At 40.0% G+C, this 19119-nt stretch overlaps 1 protein-coding gene across 10 annotated transcripts in view; it reads left to right on the top strand.

Annotated features, from left to right (window-relative positions):
* Window positions 1–1363: 1363 nt before the first annotated feature.
* Window positions 1364–19119, top strand: part of ESCO1 (establishment of sister chromatid cohesion N-acetyltransferase 1) — a 77309-nt gene continuing 59553 nt past the window's right edge. For 2 of the 10 annotated variants that reach the window (XM_070513376.1, XM_070513385.1), the window contains exons 1-2: window positions 1364–1800; window positions 18747–18849. The gene's annotated coding sequence lies outside the window, so the exon portion shown is untranslated. Of the gene's footprint in view, window positions 1801–1855; window positions 1980–4638; window positions 4829–18709; window positions 18850–19119 lie in introns of those variants that run through there. The other 8 variants (XM_070513378.1, XM_070513377.1, XM_070513379.1 and 5 more) reach the window with 8 other exon arrangements.

Raw genomic sequence — 19119 nt, 5'->3', positions numbered from 1 at the left:
TTCCCCTTTGGATGTGAAGGGAGGGTGGTAGCCTCTGGAGTTATTGGGAACTCCCTTAGAATCAAGAACCAGTCTTAGGAGAGAATTTAAAAAAAACAAAATCCACGATGATATTAATGAGCCCCTGGATTAAAAACAATGTCTAAATGTGGCTATTAAAATTAATTATATTTATATTTTATATCTATATTTATTATACATATTTAATATATTTAATATGGTGCAACATTTGTAAGGATTACTATGCTCCTGATTGTGGCCAATACAACTATAATGGAATACATCACTCAGAAGCAGAGGCCTATTTTGTGGGAATGGAAACTTGTAAATATGGTTTGTGTGCGTGTATACCAGAATTTAAGTAACTAAAGATAAAGTGGTTTACACACCAAAAGAAATCCCATCAGTTGTCTGACAATCTAAAGGTGAAGGAAAATATAGGTCAAATACTCTTGTAGATAACCAGCTTTAACCAGGTCAGCAGTGTACTCCTGACTTTTTTCCGAACTAAGCCATTTGGCATTATGTCATTAAAATATATACCTAAATCAGGGACTGGGGGTCGGGGTGGGGGCGGTAGACAGGCTTTTGCTAAGTAACATAATGCATGGTGACGTGGGCAACGGCCTCACCCATTTTGTTTTTTGAACCATAGAATCTCTCCAGACTAAAGTGACAAAGCAGCTCAATAAAGTTTTGTGGAAGGCAGAAAAATATCAGGCTTAACAAACTGTATATTTTGGTTGTGCTTGACTTCAAAAAACGAGGTTAGGAAGGGGAGAACCTACCTATGATCACCTCTCTTCAGATTCTCAAAAGTAGGAGCAGCGATTTATCCATCCTCACAGTTGCACAACTAAGAGTAGCATAGAAAGCTTTCAAAAGCAGTGTGGGGGCCACGAATCCTGGTGATATAACACTGGATTCCATCTTTAGAGGCTTCGAAGAGCCAAAGCTTCGTCTGAATACCGCCATGACAAAATCTAGTGGAACAATCTATGATTTCTTGCTGACTCTTGTGGTCTGGTGTACAAGAAGGAAAGCATGCATGGAGAAGGTGAAGTCCTGCATTTTTTGGAGGCCCTGGAGTGCAGTGCAGGGGAAGGAGAGAGAAGGGCCAATTGCCTCCATTTTTCTTTACATTGGCCCATGTCGAAGACTAAAGGGATTTGAACTAGAGGTCGCAGAGAGCGGTACCCGCAACCAACCGAGGAAGCCGGGGCGACCAGTTGCCACGACAAACCACCACCGCTGGGGGCGTGGGTGGCGTTACTCCAAGAGACGACCCCTGGAAGAGCAAGAGGCCGCCGCTAGGGGGCGCCGCTGCTTCCCCGCTAGGCGCCCACCCGCGGGGCGCGCACGCGAGGCTTTCCACCGCGCCTGCGCCGAGGATGGACGCAGGCTCTCTTTTCCCCGACGCCAGCCGTCCCGACCCGGATGAAACACTGCGTGACAGGCAGCGAGCGTGGCGGCCATCTTCGTCTTCTGGGCACGTCAGCTGAGCCGGTTAGGGCCGAAGAGGAGCGTTGCGCAAGCGCGCCCAAGACGGCCACAGGTAACTCCCATCTGACGGGCGAGGCGTCGCCGTCCTCGCCGGAAGTTTGGCGTTTCTGCGCCGCGGGAGAGGGGGCGGTCGCGGCAGAAGCAGCTGAGTGTCTCCTGATACCCGGATGTGAGGCGTTCTGCTGGCCCGCGTTGGATCCTCCGCCAGGAGTGAGGAAGGTACGCGAGAGTCCCGAGCGCCCCCGCCGCCTGCCGTCGCGCCGCCTGCGTCCTCGCCTCCCTTTGGCAGCCTCTCCGGTGAGCAGGACGCCTCTACCCCTTCCTGTCCCACCCTCAGTGTCGTTGCCTCGCGCGCCTCTTCCTCCTTCTGTGGCCCGGGTTCCTGGCGCCCCTGGGAGGGGTGGGAGGTAGCCAGCCTGCGCGTCTCAGCTGCCCAGTCGCCGCATCACCTGCCGCTGCTTGCCAGGCGGTCAGAGGTAATGCCGGGGCCACGATCGGGGACCGGGTCAGGCCGGGGCTTCCGGGGCGGCCGCGAGGGCTTGCAGAGCCCGGAGGGAGTTTGCAGCCATTGCGGCTCCTGGACCTCTGTCGGCGCCGGCCGGCAGGTCGCCCCGACCCTGTCCCCGCCCCCGACGTCTCTCCGCGCCAGCGTTTCCCCGGAGCAGCCCCAGCAGCCGGCGCGGAGCTGCGGGCCTGCGGCTGGCTGCCCTGTCCCCGCCGCCGCTCGCTGACCCGGCCCGAACCCTGAGGCCTCTGCGGTCTGCAGGCCGGAGATGGGCATCCTGGTTTCACGGTCTTTAGACTGGGAGGGCAGCAGTGGCCCGGGTGCAAGTTCGTAGAGCAATTCGGGTTGGACAGGGGTGTCTGGGCACGGGTAGGGCTGCTCTGGAGTAGAAGTGGGTGCATGTAGGGCCATAGTGAAGTTTGTAGAGACAGAGATGCGAGCAGAAGGAAATTGGGTCCTCGATGTTTATCAATATTCATTCTACTACAGGGGTTTGTTTTACTCAGGCAGAAGGGGATAGCAGGTCCAAAAATTAGAGAACTCCCCCATCCCCACACCCCCAACCCCCCCATCCCTCCTCCACCTCTGAATGTTGAGTTCTGAAAACCGAGCATGTACAGTATTTTCCGAGAGGGGGGTGCAGCTGGGAAGGGGAAGGAGTTAAATCGTTGAGATTTGAGAAGTACTGTGAACCTTCCTTTCTGTAGTCTTTGGATAGCTGAAATGGAATTCTTTCAGCAGGAAGTAATTGCAGCACAAAGTATTTAAATAGTGTTATCAAATGATATTTTAGTAAATAGCCTTTGCGGAAATCAATAAATGAATGCTACTTAGTGGAATAGTAGCGTGTGGGTGGGTTTTGTTTTTCCTCCTAAACATTAATTTTTTAAAAACTGGGTAAAACACGGATTTCAGTTTAAAACATTCTGGTTGCACTAAACTATGCTGTGTTCAGGCTCTCTTCTGATTAGGTCCTTAGTTTCTGCTTTACACAGGGCACCAGAACCGATGGAACTTTTTTAAATTGAGAAAGTTAAAAAATTCTCACCGTGGAATTAGGTATGAGGGTAGGATGAAAGTGCTTAAAAAGTGCTTAATTTGGAATCTGCAGATTCAGCCTGGGGCATGTGAGGAAATGAGAAAACTATCAGAGACACGTTCCGCTTTTAGGCAGAATGCAGTGTATGTCCCTTAGGTCAGATGTGTGACTCGGGAAGTACCCTTCTTAGAACAAAACTTGCGCTGGCTTATGAGCTTCTGTCTACCTTATACTTTCCTGGCTGAGGAAAATATGCTATCATTTCTCATGGATCAGTATTATAATTCTGTAGTGAACAAGTAATTTTTTTAACATCAGCCCCATACAAGGTTTTGTGCTAGGCATGTAAAGTGATAAATTATGCTTCCAGAAGAACTGAAAAAGGACCCTAATTAGTGAATGCCATTGACCCCCTTTGCTGGATGGCCCTTTTCAGCTTGGTAATTCATTACAGCACAAAGCTGATTGTGTTTATTCTAATAATGAGGGTGACTAGTATTGTACAGTTCAAAGTAATGGATTTTTTTTAAGACTAAACTTTGTTTTTTTAAAAGATTGTCACCTGAGCTAATGCCTGTTGCCAGTCTTTTTTTTCCTTCTTCTCCCCAAAGCCTTCCAGTCCATAGTTGTATATTCTACTTGTAGGTCTGTCTAGTTCTGCTGTGTGAAACGCTGCCTCAGCATGGCTTGATGAGTGGTGTTAGGTCCGTGCCGGGAATCCAAACCAGCGAAACCCTGGGCGGCTAAAGCGGAGCACACGAACTTAACCACTCAGCCATGGGGCCAGCTGTTGAAGTAATGGATTTTTTTAATAGTTAAATATTTTTTCATGACTTTTATTAACAAATTTATATTACACATAGAGTTCTTTGAATAACCTCTACTGAAGGTGATCAGAAGTTTACATGGTAGTTGTGTAACTCCAGTAAAATTGTTACCATAGATAATTCACTTAAGGACAGTTAAGTCTTCAGAAGCCCAGACTTTTATGTTTTTCTGTGCATCTTTTTTCTTGGCACAGTGAAAGTTCTTTGGCTCTATTTCTGCACAGGTTTTGCATTACAGCTATATTATACTACTGTAGTTACTTTTGGTAAATAGATCATTCTAACTTGAAAATCCTGTCGTTTCTTTCTTGAGGGGGCTATATCTTACACCTGATTGCATTACAGTACATCTGAAGAAAGCAAGATTCGTGTCGTCAGCTCTGTTCATCTTACTTTAAACATTTATGGTTGCGTATGTGAGATTCACAGAGATAACAACTCTGAATATAAATAAAAATGGGGTATTATTACTTTAATGTAGTGGTTCTCAAACTTTTTGGCTAGGATCACTTTACACACTTAATGTGGGACTCTAGATAGCTTTTGTTTATATTGATTATATCTGTTGATAGTTATTGTATTTGAAATAAATTTGAACACTTATTAATTCGTTAAAAAATAGCTAATAAACTAATTATAGGTTAATACAAGTATTTATTTCATTTTTTTTATGAAAAACAACTATTTTCCAAAAGATAAAAAATTAGTGAAAGAAGGGTGGCTGTTTTACGTTTTGTAAATCTCTTTAATGTTTGGTCTGATAGGAGACAGCTGGATTCTTCTCTCAGCTTCTGCATTCAGTCTGTTGTTATATGTTGTTCTGGTTGAAGTATATGAAGAAAATCCAGCTTCACACCTATATGTTGGGAGGAGTACTTTAATAACCTTTTGAGATAATTGTGATATTCTTCTTTGATGCTACAACAAAACTCAACAAGTGGTAATTTCTTAAAGGTTAGTTGCAGTGTGGAATCTCAAGCCATGTCTGTATACTTTTTGTACAGTGTTGCACTAAAGGTTGTCCAGTGTGTTTGTACTTTGAATTCATCTTTTACTTCGCTTATAATTTGGATCTCACACCCTCCCCGAAAGGGTCTCTGGCATCCCCATGCTGCCCATACCACACTTTGAGAACTACTGCTTTAATGTAAATAATTCAGTAATTTAGAATTAATGTAGGTATTGAAGCTGACAGTGATAATTGTAATATGGAAATGGAGTTGTCAAGTAGTTAAGTGAAACCAGGATAACTGAGGTAAATATTTTCTTTTTTATGCTCTTTTCATCAAAAATGTTATTGTATCAGTGATATTATGGCTAATTATTATGGCTAATAGTTAATAAGTGCTTATATGTTCCAGGAGCTGTTCTAAGGACTTTATATTAGGAAATGTTTATGTTGTGTCTATTTTTTTTGGGGGGGTAAGGAAGATTGGCCCTGAGCTAACGTCTGTTGCCAATCTCCCTCTTTTTGCTTGTGGAGGCTTGTTGCTGAGCTAACATCTGTAGCAGTCTTCCTCTATTTTTTTTTTGTATGTGGGACACCACCACAGCATAGTTTGATAAGCAGTGCCTACGTCAGTGCCTGGGATCCAAACCCAAGAACCCCGGGCCACTGGGTTGAGTGTGGGAACTTAACCACACCACCCGGCGGGCCCCCATATTGTTCTATCCTTAGTGACGGTTAAGCGAAAGACTAATATAACAACTTTTTCCCCTACAGATAGTACAGCCTTTCTGACATATATTATTGTTTATAAAGCAGATATACTTCCATTTTAGAGAATACATACTGCTTAGATAATTTCTCTATAAGATATTTGAGAATAAGGACTATATCTATCCTCAGCATCTGTCTCTATATATTTAACATATATACTTTTAGACTATTTTAGACCATCAGAAAATCGAGTTATTAAATAAAACAAATACTAGTAGTTTTTAAGAAGATAATCTTGTTAACTTGAAAATCTGAAACTTACTGTTTTATTTTGTTAAATCATTTCAACTAGTATTTTAAAGTTTGTTGTGACCACACACACTAAGTGAAATTTTTCTTCAAAAACAGAAATAGGTAATAATTTTCAGAAGACAAGTTTAGGCTTATTTTAAAAATCTGATGCATGTTAAAATATGCATTGTTTCAGATTCACTCTTTCGGTAATAGCTTTATGGAGATACAGTCTACCCTTAAAGAATACAACTTAGTGGTTTTTAGTATATTCACAGAATTGTACAACCATTACCACTGTCTAATGTTAACATATTTTCATCAACCCAGAAAGAAGCCCCATACCTATATTAATATGTCACTCTTCATTTCCTTTCCTCCCTAGTCCCTTACTACCTCTGGTCTACTCTCTGTTTTTATAGATTTATCTGTTCTGGACATTTCATGGAATCATACAACTTGGGGCCTTTTGTGACTGTCGTCTTTTACTTAGCATAATATTTTTAAGGTTCATCCCTTGAGGAAGGTATCAGTGTTCCAGTCCTGTCTATAGCTAAATATATTGCAAAGGGTTCTTGGACCCAGTTCCAGTGTGTGTATATGGAGGCTTCCCAATACCAACAGGCAGTTCTTGGATGCCAGCAAGGTGTCTGAGAATTCAACTCAATTCTGCTACTATTTATCTGGAGATAGGATCAGATTCCACAGGTAAAGGGCTCAGTCCCGCAAGTCTGCCCTCCACTTCAGAGGCCAGTCAGAAGCCCAGGTGCTTGTGACCTACCAGCTACAAAGTGGAGGTTCCCTTGACCCTGTCCTTTGGTTTGATTAATTTGCTAGAATGGCTCACAGGACTGAAAATCCATTTACTCACTAGATTACTGATTTATTACAAAGGATATTAAAGGAAAGAATCAACAGCCAGATGAAGAGATGCATAGGGCGAGGTCCTGAACAAAGGAACTTCTCTCTTCATGCAGCTTGGGGCTTGGCATAGTAGCCCGCCGAAGTGTTCTGGTTCCGCAAGGTGGAAGCTCTCTGAAAAAAAGGGCTGATATGCTGTCCTTTGGGTTTTTATGGAGGCTTCATTCGTAGTCATGGTTGACTAAGTCATTGACTGTTGTCTATTGATTCAACTTAAAGCTCCCCTCCTCTCTCTGGAAATCAGGGGGCGGAACTGAAAGTTCCAATCCTCTGATCACATGGCTGGTTCTCCTGGTAACCAGCCCCAACCCTTGGGAGGGGTCCAGAAGTCACATTATTATCAGAGTAGAAGGCATCTTTATGGCTCTCATCCCTTAGGAAATTGAAATTCCAACAGTTTGGGGGAGCTGTGAGCCAGGAACAGAGACCAAATATATATATATATATATTTTTTTTTACTATTTGCTCCTGAGCTAACATCTGTTGCCAGTCTTCCCTTTTTTCCTCCTTCTTCTCCCCGAAGTCCCCCAGTACCTAGTTGTATATTCTAGTTGTAGGCTCTTCTAGTTGTGCTATTTGGGACACCACCTCAGCATGGCCTAATGAGCGGTGCCATATCCATCCCCAGCATCCGAACCAGCAAACCCTGGGCTGCCAAAGCAGAGTGCGTGAACTTAACCACTTGACCGCAGGGCTGGCCCCGTGACCAGATATTTTTGAGAAATATATTTTGGTCATCTGAATGACCAAATATATATTTTTTATACATCACAATATTGCGTCTGTTATATGTATATGCCACATTTTGTTTATCCATTCATCAATTGATGGACATTTGGATTGTGTCCATTTTTTGGCTATTATGAATAATGCTGCTATGAACATTTGTGTTAGTTATTGAGATTCACTTTTGAGCTTTTTTAGTGTGTTTTACATAGATAGAAACAGTCACAACTGATAAGTATATTCATTTTTGATATGAAAGATTCAAACAGTACATAAACATATATGTAAAATGTGAAGGTATTCCTTCATTCTTTGTATACCCTTTCATCCCCATCTTTTACCACTCTGGAGGTAACCACTGTTTACATTTTAGTGTTTATTCTTTTAGTGTGTTTATTAATATGTGTTAGCACACTTATGTATGATACATTAATTTATCTCTTTCTTACAAAACTATATTTATGCAGTTTATGTACCTCATTTCTAATGACTATCAAAATTCTATCTTGGTATTTTATTTTTTCTCTTTTGGGCATTTGGGCTGTTTTGGATATTTTTGCTAATATAAGTGCTGCTGTTATCATTGCTGTCATTATATAAATTATCTTTTTTGTGGTGGGGGCTTTATTTTTTTGATGTGGGTGGATGGTAATTGTGGAGGACGGATATAGTGGAATGAGTTGAGTGTTTGACAGTTGCATTTAAGTTGCCTTTAAGACATCAGACTGGAGATGTCCAGTAGGCTGTTGGGTATCTGAGTAGCACTAGGGATGGAGATTCGTGTTGGGGATATTCATTTGCATGTTACCAGTTTACCGGTAATAATTAAAAGTATGAATATAGATGAAATTATCTGGTCAGTGGCTTTTCTGATGAGAAGACAAAACCTTGTGGAATGTTAATTTATAAAAGCTTGGTGGAGGAAGAGAATTTAAAAAATTAAAGAAATTGTCCATGTCTAGCTTTTTTAGAGTTTTAACTACTGTTGAGTTTTACTGAATACCTGTTGTCAGTCTACTGAGAAAATTATAGAAATTTTGCAATTTGTTTTTCCTATCAAGATAATTAATTATGAAACCACTTTTTACCGTGGTATTTCTCCTTTTCTTAGAATAAACTTTTCTTGGTGATAGTGGGTATCTTGTTGCTAAAATGTTGTTAACTTAGGGCTTATAGTTTTCTTTTTAGCTTTGTTCTTAAGTTTTTGATCCCCAGCCATATTTGCCACTTAAAATGAGTTGATGCGCCTGTAACCCACTTATATTTTGGAGCCATTTGTAGTGGAGAGATTTAATCTTTGGTGAACAAGTTTGGCCCTGAGTTAACATCTGTTGCCAGTCTTCCTCCTCTTTTTTTTCTTTTCTCCCCAAAGCCTCAGTACATAGTTGTATATCCTAGTTATAGACCATTGTCGTTCTTCTCTGTGGGATGCTGCCACAGCACGGCTTGATGAACGGTGGCAGGTCTGTGCCCAGGATCTGAACCAGTGAAACCCGGGCTGCCGAAGCAGAGTGCACGAACCTAATCACTTGGCCATGGGGCCGGCCCTGAGATTTAATTTTTGAAAGTTTAGAAAAATTTATTAGGGGCAATACCTTGTGTTATTGTGTGTGTTTTCTGTTGCATTCTCTGTTAATGGTCTATTGTTGCTTCAGTTGTGACATTTTGTTTTTAGTTAGTATTTATTAGTTTAAACTTTATGATTCATTAAAATATTTTTTAATCTCTCAGTATTTGTTGGGTATTTTGAATGTGAGAAACACTTGGATTAGCTTAAATAGTAAGTAAATGAATTGGTAGGATACACAGAAAAGTAAGGAAGAGAAGACTCTGTTTTTATAAAGGGCCAGATCTTGTGGAAGAAAAGAATAGGAAATCACCAAACACTAGGCCTTGCTGAAGAGCAACAAACCAGACCTTATAGAAACTTGAACATAGTTCAGGACTTAGAAGTTGCTGCTCTAGCATTTGGTTTACCTTCTTGTGATTTTCCTTGCTAGGGGAGTTAAAACAAGGAAGGCCGAATGCTCAACCAATGGTAATTTTGCCTCCCAGGGGACATTTGGCACTGTCTGAAGATTGTCAGAGCTGACGGCAGGGTGCTACTGGTATCTAGTGGGTAGAGGTCAGGAATGCTACTGCTAAACGTCCTCCATACACAAGGCAGCACTCCCACAACGAAGAATTTATCTGGTCCAACGCGTTAATAGTGTGAGGTTGGAAAACTTTGTTATAGTCACTATATGTTGGCTACTCTTGTGTCAGGAACCCACCCTTGATCTAATCAGCTATGTGGAGCATAGCAGGGTTAGGAGGTTCAGAGTGTAACTATTTATGAACTCCCTGAGGCTTTTTTGTTTTTTTTTTTTAAGCACCCGTGGACATGGTAAAATTTTCAGAAAGGGTTTATGAACTTGACGAGTGACTAGACTCAGATTTTCAGTAAATATTTCTCTTATCTCTTGTACGTGGCAAAAGGATTGTGCAGTTGAAGTGGAATAACAATTGGTAGGTTGGGGCTGGCCCCATGGCATAGTGGTTAAGTTTGGCATGCACTGCTTTGGCAGCCTGGATTTGCTGGTTTGGATCCTGGGCATGGACCTACGCCACTTGTCAGCCATGCTGTGGCGGCAACCTACATACAAAATAGAGGAGAATTGGCGCAGATGTTAGCTCAGGGCGAGTTTTTCTCAGCAAAAAAAAAGTAAAGAATTGGTCAATTATTGGAGTTAAGGAGATTAAGGGCCTATGGTCATTCATGTGAACTTTATAGCCCATAATGATGGTAATAGTTTGGTTTGAGAAGAAAACTATGGTTGAAAAGTTTTTGGTGGTCAGTAGATTACTACACTGAAGAATGATAGAACATAAGAGCAGAATGGCATAAACCTTAAAAGAAAAGTGGAAAGAATTTTGCAAAGGGTTGAAAAATGGCTGTGGCTGGGAACACTGCAGGTCCCTTGATGTGATATAACCTGCTTAGGAGGTGTATCGGTTCCTTTGTCTGCCATAACAAATTACCACAAACTTGATGGCTTTACAACAAAAATTTATTTTCTTATAGTTATGGAGGCCAAAAGTCAGAAATCAGGGTGTATGCATGGCCATGGTCCCTCCATAGCCTCTAGAGGAGAATTCATTCCTTACCTCTTCCAGGCTACCTTTTCATTCTGGAGCTTGTGACCACGTTACTCCAATCTCTGCTTCTGTTTTCACATCTCTCTGTCTGTTTCCATATGTGTGTCTCTTATAAGGATACTTGTTACTGGATTTCGGGCCCACCTGGATAATCCAAGATGATCTCATCTCAAGATCCTTGATGTAATTGCTGCAGATAACTTTTTTCCACATAAGATCACATTCACAAGTTCCAGGAATTAAGATGAGAACATATTTTTGGGGGGCTACTATATAGCTGGAGAGTTTTGGAGAAAAAGGAATAGTTTGGAGAGAACCATTTTTTGCTTAAAGCTAGGAAGTAGAATTTGCATTATGTGAAGAAATTGAAGGTAGAAAGCTTATTTTAACTGGGAAAAGGTTCATGTGGGCCCTTTTGGGAAGAGTTAAGAAAGAGGGAGATAAATAGTGAAAGGAGAGTCAGGAGAAAGATAGTAAGAGAAGAGATAACCGACATGAGAAACTTTTAAGACTGTGGATCTGTGCAGATTGAAGGTCTTCATGTGAGAAGTCTGATGCTATTGGTAGACCTTGTGGTCTTTGTTTTGTGCCAAGTTCAAGCTGAGTTTTGCTGAAAAGTTACTCTGTTGTCTTAGAAGTGAAATCTTTCCCAGCTGGTTAGATGGCTTTCTGAATTTGCACCAGTGTTTTATGGAACTGAAGAGGCTTTTGTAATAGCTTGGGGAAACAGTCCTTTAATAAATTATTTTGAAATTGAAAGGTGTGCTGAGCTGAAATCTTCTGGGGGAATTACTGCACCTTGAAATGACTAGAAGTTTTCCAGTGATGTTTGATATACCAAGAGCAGATTGGGTGTAATAGTCTAGGGTTGTGAAGAGGAAAGGGTGTTTAATTTTAAGAAGTGTTTTTTTGGTGGTGGGGGTGGTTACACTGAGGTGATAGGGTAATTGTTTTTGTCTGACTGGTTGATGTCATATATTAATAAAATTCCTAAAATTCAATCTATCTTTGTGTTCCTTTTATCAGTTTTACTTGGTAGTGGTAGACCATTTGGCTATGCTTATGTTCTGTTAAGAATGCTAATTTGTTTTAATTTAGACTTTTCATATCTCTTTTTGTATATGAGGTTAGAAGTGTGTGTGTGTGTGTGTGCTTGTGCACGTTGTACACATGTGCACACTAATTTTGACATCAAAACAGATTTTCTATTATTTTGGGTAACTTTCACTGCATTCTGAAACAAAAGAATTATCAGTTCTTTGAAAGCAGAGCTTTCTCTCAATCTGGAACACTTTTTGGCCTGTGGTGGGAATATGCTTAATGCATTCAAGGAATAGCAAGGGGGCCAACATAACTGGATCACAGTGAGCGGGGCAAAACTAGGAAGTAGTTAATAGTTAACATCGAGCCTTTGCTTTCACTCTGATTGAGATGGGAAGTCACTGGAGGGTTTTGAGCAAAGAAATAACAGAGCCTGACTTAAATTTTAAAAGGATCACCTTGCATGTTGTGTTGAGAAGAAGCTGAAGGGGAGAGGTAGTGGAGGGACAAGGCTGAAGGCAGAGTTAACCAATTAGGAAGCTGTTACAAAAGTCCAGATGAGGGATAATGGTGGCTTGGACCAGGGTAGGTAGTGGTAGAGATGTCAGGCGGTCAGATTTGGATGTGTTTTGAAGGTAGACAGGATTTGTTAATGATGGCTTGATTGGATATGAATTTTAAGAGAAGAGTTGGGGATGACTCCAAGGTTTTGCACCAAATGATTAAAGGATGAACTTGCTGTTTACTGAGATGGGGAAAATCCTTTGGAAGCTTTAGGTTTAGGAGGTGAGATTAGGAGTCCGAATATTGATATGTTAAAATTGCAGGTATTTAGTAGCCCAATAAAAATCTCTCTCTGGATAGTATTCCTACGAATTAAAATTTTTTAAATCTTGAGTTGTAGTCTCTTGCATTTCCAGAGTCTTGTATCTGTTTTCGTTTTCTTTGACCTGTTGAGTCAATAGGGTAATGAATTTTCAGAACTTTCATTTTGGTGAGATTTTAAAATGTGTTTTATGTGTACTCTAAGTTTAAAAAATGGCTAAAACCTTTATATGCTAATAAAGCAGACCTCTTGAATGCCAGGAGAAATTGACAGAAATGCAGTAAGAATGGAGAACTTTTTAAAAATTTTCAAAGTAATACATGTATATTGTTGTTAAAGTCAAATTGCACTAAAAGCCCTATAATGACAAATATTGCACTCCTCACCATTCCCCTTCTCCAAGTACCTTTTTCCAGAAGCTACTGCTTTCACTTTTCTAATTGTTTCTCTTAGTATCTAGCTCCATATTTTTGGTGGTATGCAATAACTGCTGTATTTTGATTTATCAGTTTCAGGTGTTACTGACTTTCGGCCTCTGTAGTTAGAATTTAGTTCTCCTACTCTCTTTCCTGTATCCCCGTAGCAGAGTTATATTTCAGTTATTGGTTAAGCCAATAATAATGAGTGGTGTTATAAGTGTGTAAATATTGTTTATTGCTGAGCTAACTATTCTTCTGAAGCTATATTCTCCGCCCCCCCCCCCCTTTTCCCCTGGAGTTAATAATTGCTTCACTTTTCTTTTACCTGATTTTCTAAGATGCTAGGGCGTTTTTTTTCCCCCCAAATGTCGCATGCTTGGCAGTAATACCCATACTCAAACATCAGGTCCAGTTCCTTCCCCATCCTACCCCTACTAGCCTCAGGGTTACTTTTGGGATCCATCTATTTCACTGTGGGTTGGTTGCTCTTCTGGCCTGTTCTCCAAAGTGTTTTAGCAGTTAATGCTGCCAGCAGCAGCAACATTACCCCACATTCTCACCAACACTTTGTGTTCTCAAACTTTTAAATTTTAGCTATTGTGGTGGTTGTCCATTGCCTTTTCCTTCTTCGTTGTCATTGCCTTTGCCATCGTCTTTGTCCATTTTTTTCTTCGATTGGCTGTTTCATTGATTTGTAGGATTTTTTTTTTTTTGGTGAGGAAGATTCACCTGAGCTAACATCTCTGCCAGCCCTCCTCTATCTTGTATGTGGGATGTCTCCACGGCATGGTTGACAAGGGGAGTAGGTCTGCGTGTGGGATCCAAACCTGTGAACCCATGCCGCTGAGGTGGAGCACATGGAACTTGAATCACTCTGCCATAGGGCTGGCCCCTAGGATTTGTTTTTACATAATCTTTGGATACTCATCTTTTGTAGTGCGTTTCACCTTTCACATTTTATGTCTTTGGTTAGTCCATTTGGCATTGACTTTAGTATATGATATGAGGTAGGGATTTGGTTTCCCTTTTTTCCCCATATGATAACCAGTTGTCCCAGCACTATTTCTTTAAAAATCTATTTTCCAAGCTGTGGTACTATCTATGATAAACCAATTGACTATATATATATATGTATATATATATATATATGAATATGATTTCCTGGCACTCTTATTTTGTGTCATTAGTCTATTTCTTTGGTCTATTTGTCTATCCCTAAATGAGTATCACAGATTACTGTGGTCTTACAGTTAAGTGTTGATATCTGGTAGGACAAGTTCACCCACTGTGTGTTTTTTTTTAACTGAGATTTCTTACGGTTTGTGTAGGATAGGTTTTCTTAATTTCCAAACATTGGGCATTTTCTACGTAGAGTTTTGGGGGTTATTCCTTTCTAGAAATAACACGTGTTAGCAAGGTTTCGGAGAAATGGGAACCCTGTGCACAGCTGGTGGGAATGTAAATTGGTGCAGCCATTGTGAAAAACAGTGTGGAGCTTCCTCAAAAAATTAAAAATAGAACTACCATACAATCCAGCAATTCCACTTCTGGCTGTTTATCTGGAAAAAATTAAAAACTAACTTGAAAAGATAATATGCACTGCTATGTTCATTGCAGCGTTATTTACAATAGCCGAGATATGGAAACAACCTAAGTGCCCATTGATGGATGAATGGATAAAGATGTGTGTGTGTGTATACACACACACTATGGAGTATTACTCAGCCATAAAAAGAATGAAATTTTGCTATTTGCAAGAACATGGATGGACTTGGAGAGTGTTATGCTAAGTGAAATAATACAAAGACAAATACTGCATAAATTAGGTTCCTGGACCCAGTTTCCATGAGTATGTGTGGAGGGGGGAGGCTGGCTTCCCACACAACACCAAACAGTTCTGACACCAGCAAGGTGTCCTACAGTTCGAGTCAGTTCTAACGCTATCCACTTGGAGATAACTTCAGATCCCACAGGTTAAGAGTTCAGTCTGCAAGACTAACCTCCCACCCCCCACCCTCCGCCCACATAACACCCTTCAAACACCAGCCAGTTGCAAGCCCAGGTTGTTACCTGTGCTTCTGAGCAACAGGCTACAGACTGGAGATTCCAGTGACCCCCCTTCAACTCAGAATGCCAGTCTCAAGCCCAAGTTGTTACCTGTACTTCTAACTGACTGCCTCTAAATCCGAGGTTCCCACAACCCCCTCCTCTGGTTTGATTAATTTGCTAGAGTGTCTCACAGAACTCAGAGGAACATTTTACTCACTAGATCACCTGTTTATTATAGAAGGATGTAACTCAGAAACAGCTAGATGGAAGATATGTGTAGGGCAGGGTATGTGGAAAGGGCTCGGAGCTTCCGTGCTTTCTCTGAACATGCCACACCCTCCAAATCTCCATGTGTTCACCAACTCAGAAGCTCTCCGAACCCTGCCTTTTTGGGTTTTTATGGAGGCTTCATTACATAGGTGTGATTGATTAAATTGGTGATTCATGCAACCTCCAGCCCTTCTCTTTTAACCTAACAAAAGACACCTTCATCACTCTCAACACTTAGGAAATTCTAAGGGTTTTGGGAGCTGTGAGCCAGAAACCATGAATGAACACCAAATGTATATGAGAAATATATTTTGGTCATCTGAATGGCCAAATATATATTTTTCTTGCAAATCACATCATCACACCGTATGATGTCACTTATCTGTGGAATAAAAAAAAGACCCAAGCTTCATAGATACAGAGAACAGATTGGTGGTTCCAGAGGTGGGGGATGATGAAAGATACAAACTTCCAGTTAGAAAATAAGTCATGGTGATATAATGTACAACATGGTGACTATAGTTAATAATACAATATTGCTTATTTGAAAGTTGCTAAGAGAATAGATCTTAAAGGTTCTGATCACAAGAAAAAAATTTTTTAACTGTGTAAGTGATGGGTATTAACTAGACCTATTGTGATGATCATTTCACAGTGTATACAAATATCAAATCATTATGTTGTACACCTGAGACTAATATAGTATGTCAGTTATACCTCAATAAGATAAAAAATACTTACTACAAAGCTGCAGTAATTGAGACTGTGTAGTACTGGCATAAGATCATATGGATCAGTGGAACAGAATTGAGAGTCCAGAAATAAATGCGTATATTTATGGGCAATTGATTTCGACAAGAGTGTCAAGACAATTTAGTGGGTAAAGAATAGTCTTTTAACAAGCGGTGCCGGGACAATTGGATATCCACATGCAGAAGAATGAAAGTTTTACCCCTGCATCACAGCATATACAAAATGAACTCAAGATGGGTCAGAGATTTAAGCGTAAGCTAAAACTTTCAGACTCATGGAAGAGAACATAGATGTAGATCTTCCTGGTGTTGGATTAGGTAATAGTTTCTTAGATATGACACCTGAATCACAAGCAACCAAAGAAAATATATGTAATTGGACTTCATCAAATTAAAACTTTTGTGTATCAAAGGATTCTATCAAGAAAGTGAAAAGGCAACCAACAGGATTGGAGGAAATACTTGTAAACCATACATCTGACAAGAGTCTAATATCCAGGTAAAGGAACTGTTACAGCTCAGTAATAAAAAGAAAAGAACCAATTTAAAAAATGAGGACAGCATTAGAATAGACATTTCTCCAAAGGAAAGATGCTCAATGTAGTCATTAGTAAAATACAAATCAAAATTATGAGATACCACTTTGCACCCAAAAAGATGACTAAAATTTAAAAAGATAATAATGTTGACAGGGATGTAGAGAAATTGGAACGCTTGTACGTAGCTGGTGGGAATGTAGAAAGAGTGATGCAGCTGGTTTGGAAAACAATCTCTCAAAAGTTAAACTTAGAGTTACGATATGGTCCAGCAGTTATGCTTCTAGGTATATCCAAGAGACTTGAAAACGTGTTCACATAAAAACTAATTCACGATTGTTCATAGCAGCATTATTCATGATAGCTAAAAAGTAGAAGCAACCCATTAAACAATTGATAGATAAACAAAATGTTATATATTCATACACTGGACTATATAGTATTCAGCCATTAAAAACAAGGTGTTACTGATACATGCTACAATGTTATTTGAACCTTCAAAGAACATTATGCTAAGTGAAGTAAACCAGTCACAAAAGGCCACATGTATGATTCCATTTATGTGAAACGTCCAGAATAGCCAAATCCATAAGGACAAAGTAGATTTGTAGTTGCTGGGGCCTGGAGGGAAGGGAGAATGGGGAAGGACTGCTAATGGGTATGGGGTGATGAAAATATTCTGGAATTAGATAGTGGTAATTGTTGTAGAACTCTGAATATGCTAAAAGCCACTAAATTGTACACTATCAAGAGGTGAATTTTATGATCTAGGAATTATATAGGAATTATAAAATTGTTTTTAAAAAATCACTTTAATCTTAAAATATGTTGAGTGATGTACAATCTAAATATTTTAATGATTAAAATTTGCATTTTATTATAAAGCACTGCAGGCAACTGAGTGTAGCCTTAAATTCTCAGGTACTTTCTAGCATGTATCTTGTAATCTATAGTAAAATATAATTGTTATTGTGGGTTTCTCTCTGAAGTGGTCATTTTAAGTAAAGTTTGATTATTATTTTTTGGCCCCAACGTTGATTTCATTACTATCATATTAATAAGCCAGCTTTGGATTGTCATGGGGGGTCTTGTCAACTTGTTAACAGGTTAGAGAATGCATTTTGGTCCTTGCTTGCAAGATTATATTTAATAGAGTGAGGGTTATTAAGTTGTGTAATGCTAGATTAGTGATGATTTAATATGTAGGGCAAACTAAAGTGAAGTGATACCTAGCATACCTCAACAGGTGATTGGCAATTTCTGCAGAATTGTGTATCAGTCTACCTCTTTCCTAAGGTGGCTCCCAACTGCCAAGTATTGTATTAAAATATTTAGAAATTGGGAGAAAAAGAAGTAAAGTAAGGTAATTCATTATTTTTAAAATTAGAATTCTTAGTGTTAATAAAGGAAATTAAATGAGCTTTCTCTGTTTTTTCAAGTTTTTATCCCTCTTGAGACTTAATCTTTGGTAAGTTTTGAGCTTCCCAGAAAATAAAATTAAGTGCAATATGTATTAGTCGGTTGTCACTGTGTGAGAAACTCCCCTAGAACTCAATGGCTTAAAACAGCAATGAATTATTCTTGCTTATACATCTCTAGAGCAGCTGTGGATTAGGTTTAGCTAGGCGGCTGTGGGTGCAGGTGGGCTTTCCTTCTCCCTGGGGGTTGTGCTTAGCACATCATTTGGGGTTTGGCTCATTTCTACTCTTTGTGTTTATTCTGGGGCCTAGACTGAAGGGGCAGCATCTACCTGGTGAAACTTCTCATGGTGATGGCAAAGCTATAAGAGGACAAGCCCAGCTGCACAAAGACATTTCAAACCTCTGTGTGCATCCTTTCTGCTAATGTCCTGTTGGCCAAAGCAAGTCAGATGGCCAAGGCTATGGGGGCAGGGAAGTTGACTCTGCCCACCATGAGGCCAAAGTAAGGCATATGGCCAAGCTCAGCATCAGATGGGAAGGAAAATATACTCCTTCCATGGAGGTCGGGATTGGAGTAGGAGGTAGTGGTTATTTTTGAAGAAAAACAAAATCTGCTATATGGTGCAAAAATGAGATAGTGATCATATTGCAGTTGTGTTATATTTTGCATGAAATAGTGAAAAATTGGAGCAAGGCCATTTACTTAGTCTAGCTTAGTCTCAGTTGTTTTAATATATCAGTTAATAAGACCATACTATTTTTGTATTCTCTTGTTTTTTTAATAGATTGTTTTACTTTAGCTATAGATTTTTTTTTTTAAAGATTAGTTCCCAAACACACAGGACGTTATTAGAAGCATCGTTCATTGGGAGCATCATCAATCAACTTAAAGAAAAAAGTGATATGTGCTTTCCATTTTAGTAAGGTAAGTGGCTTATACTTTCATCATTTAGCGCCTTCCAAGATGATAGTCAGTGTGACAAACATACTTCGTATTTTCAGAGAAATTTAACATATTTAAATTTCTTGGCAAGGTTATATGTCTACTTAATAAAACATTTAAGTGGGTATCTAGTGAAGAGTAAGCTTTTTTCACACTGTCACTTGGTCCTGTAGTTCTGTTTCCCAGAAATCTCACTATTACTAGTTTCTTTTGTATCCTTCCATACCTATTGTGTGCATCAGCAAGCATATA

Source organism: Equus asinus, chromosome 7 (genome assembly GCF_041296235.1).
Source record: "Equus asinus isolate D_3611 breed Donkey chromosome 7, EquAss-T2T_v2, whole genome shotgun sequence".
Taxonomy (NCBI): Eukaryota; Metazoa; Chordata; class Mammalia; order Perissodactyla; family Equidae; genus Equus; species Equus asinus.
The sequence above is the reverse complement of the archived record's forward strand: the minus strand, read 5'-3'. Positions and strand labels throughout refer to the sequence as shown.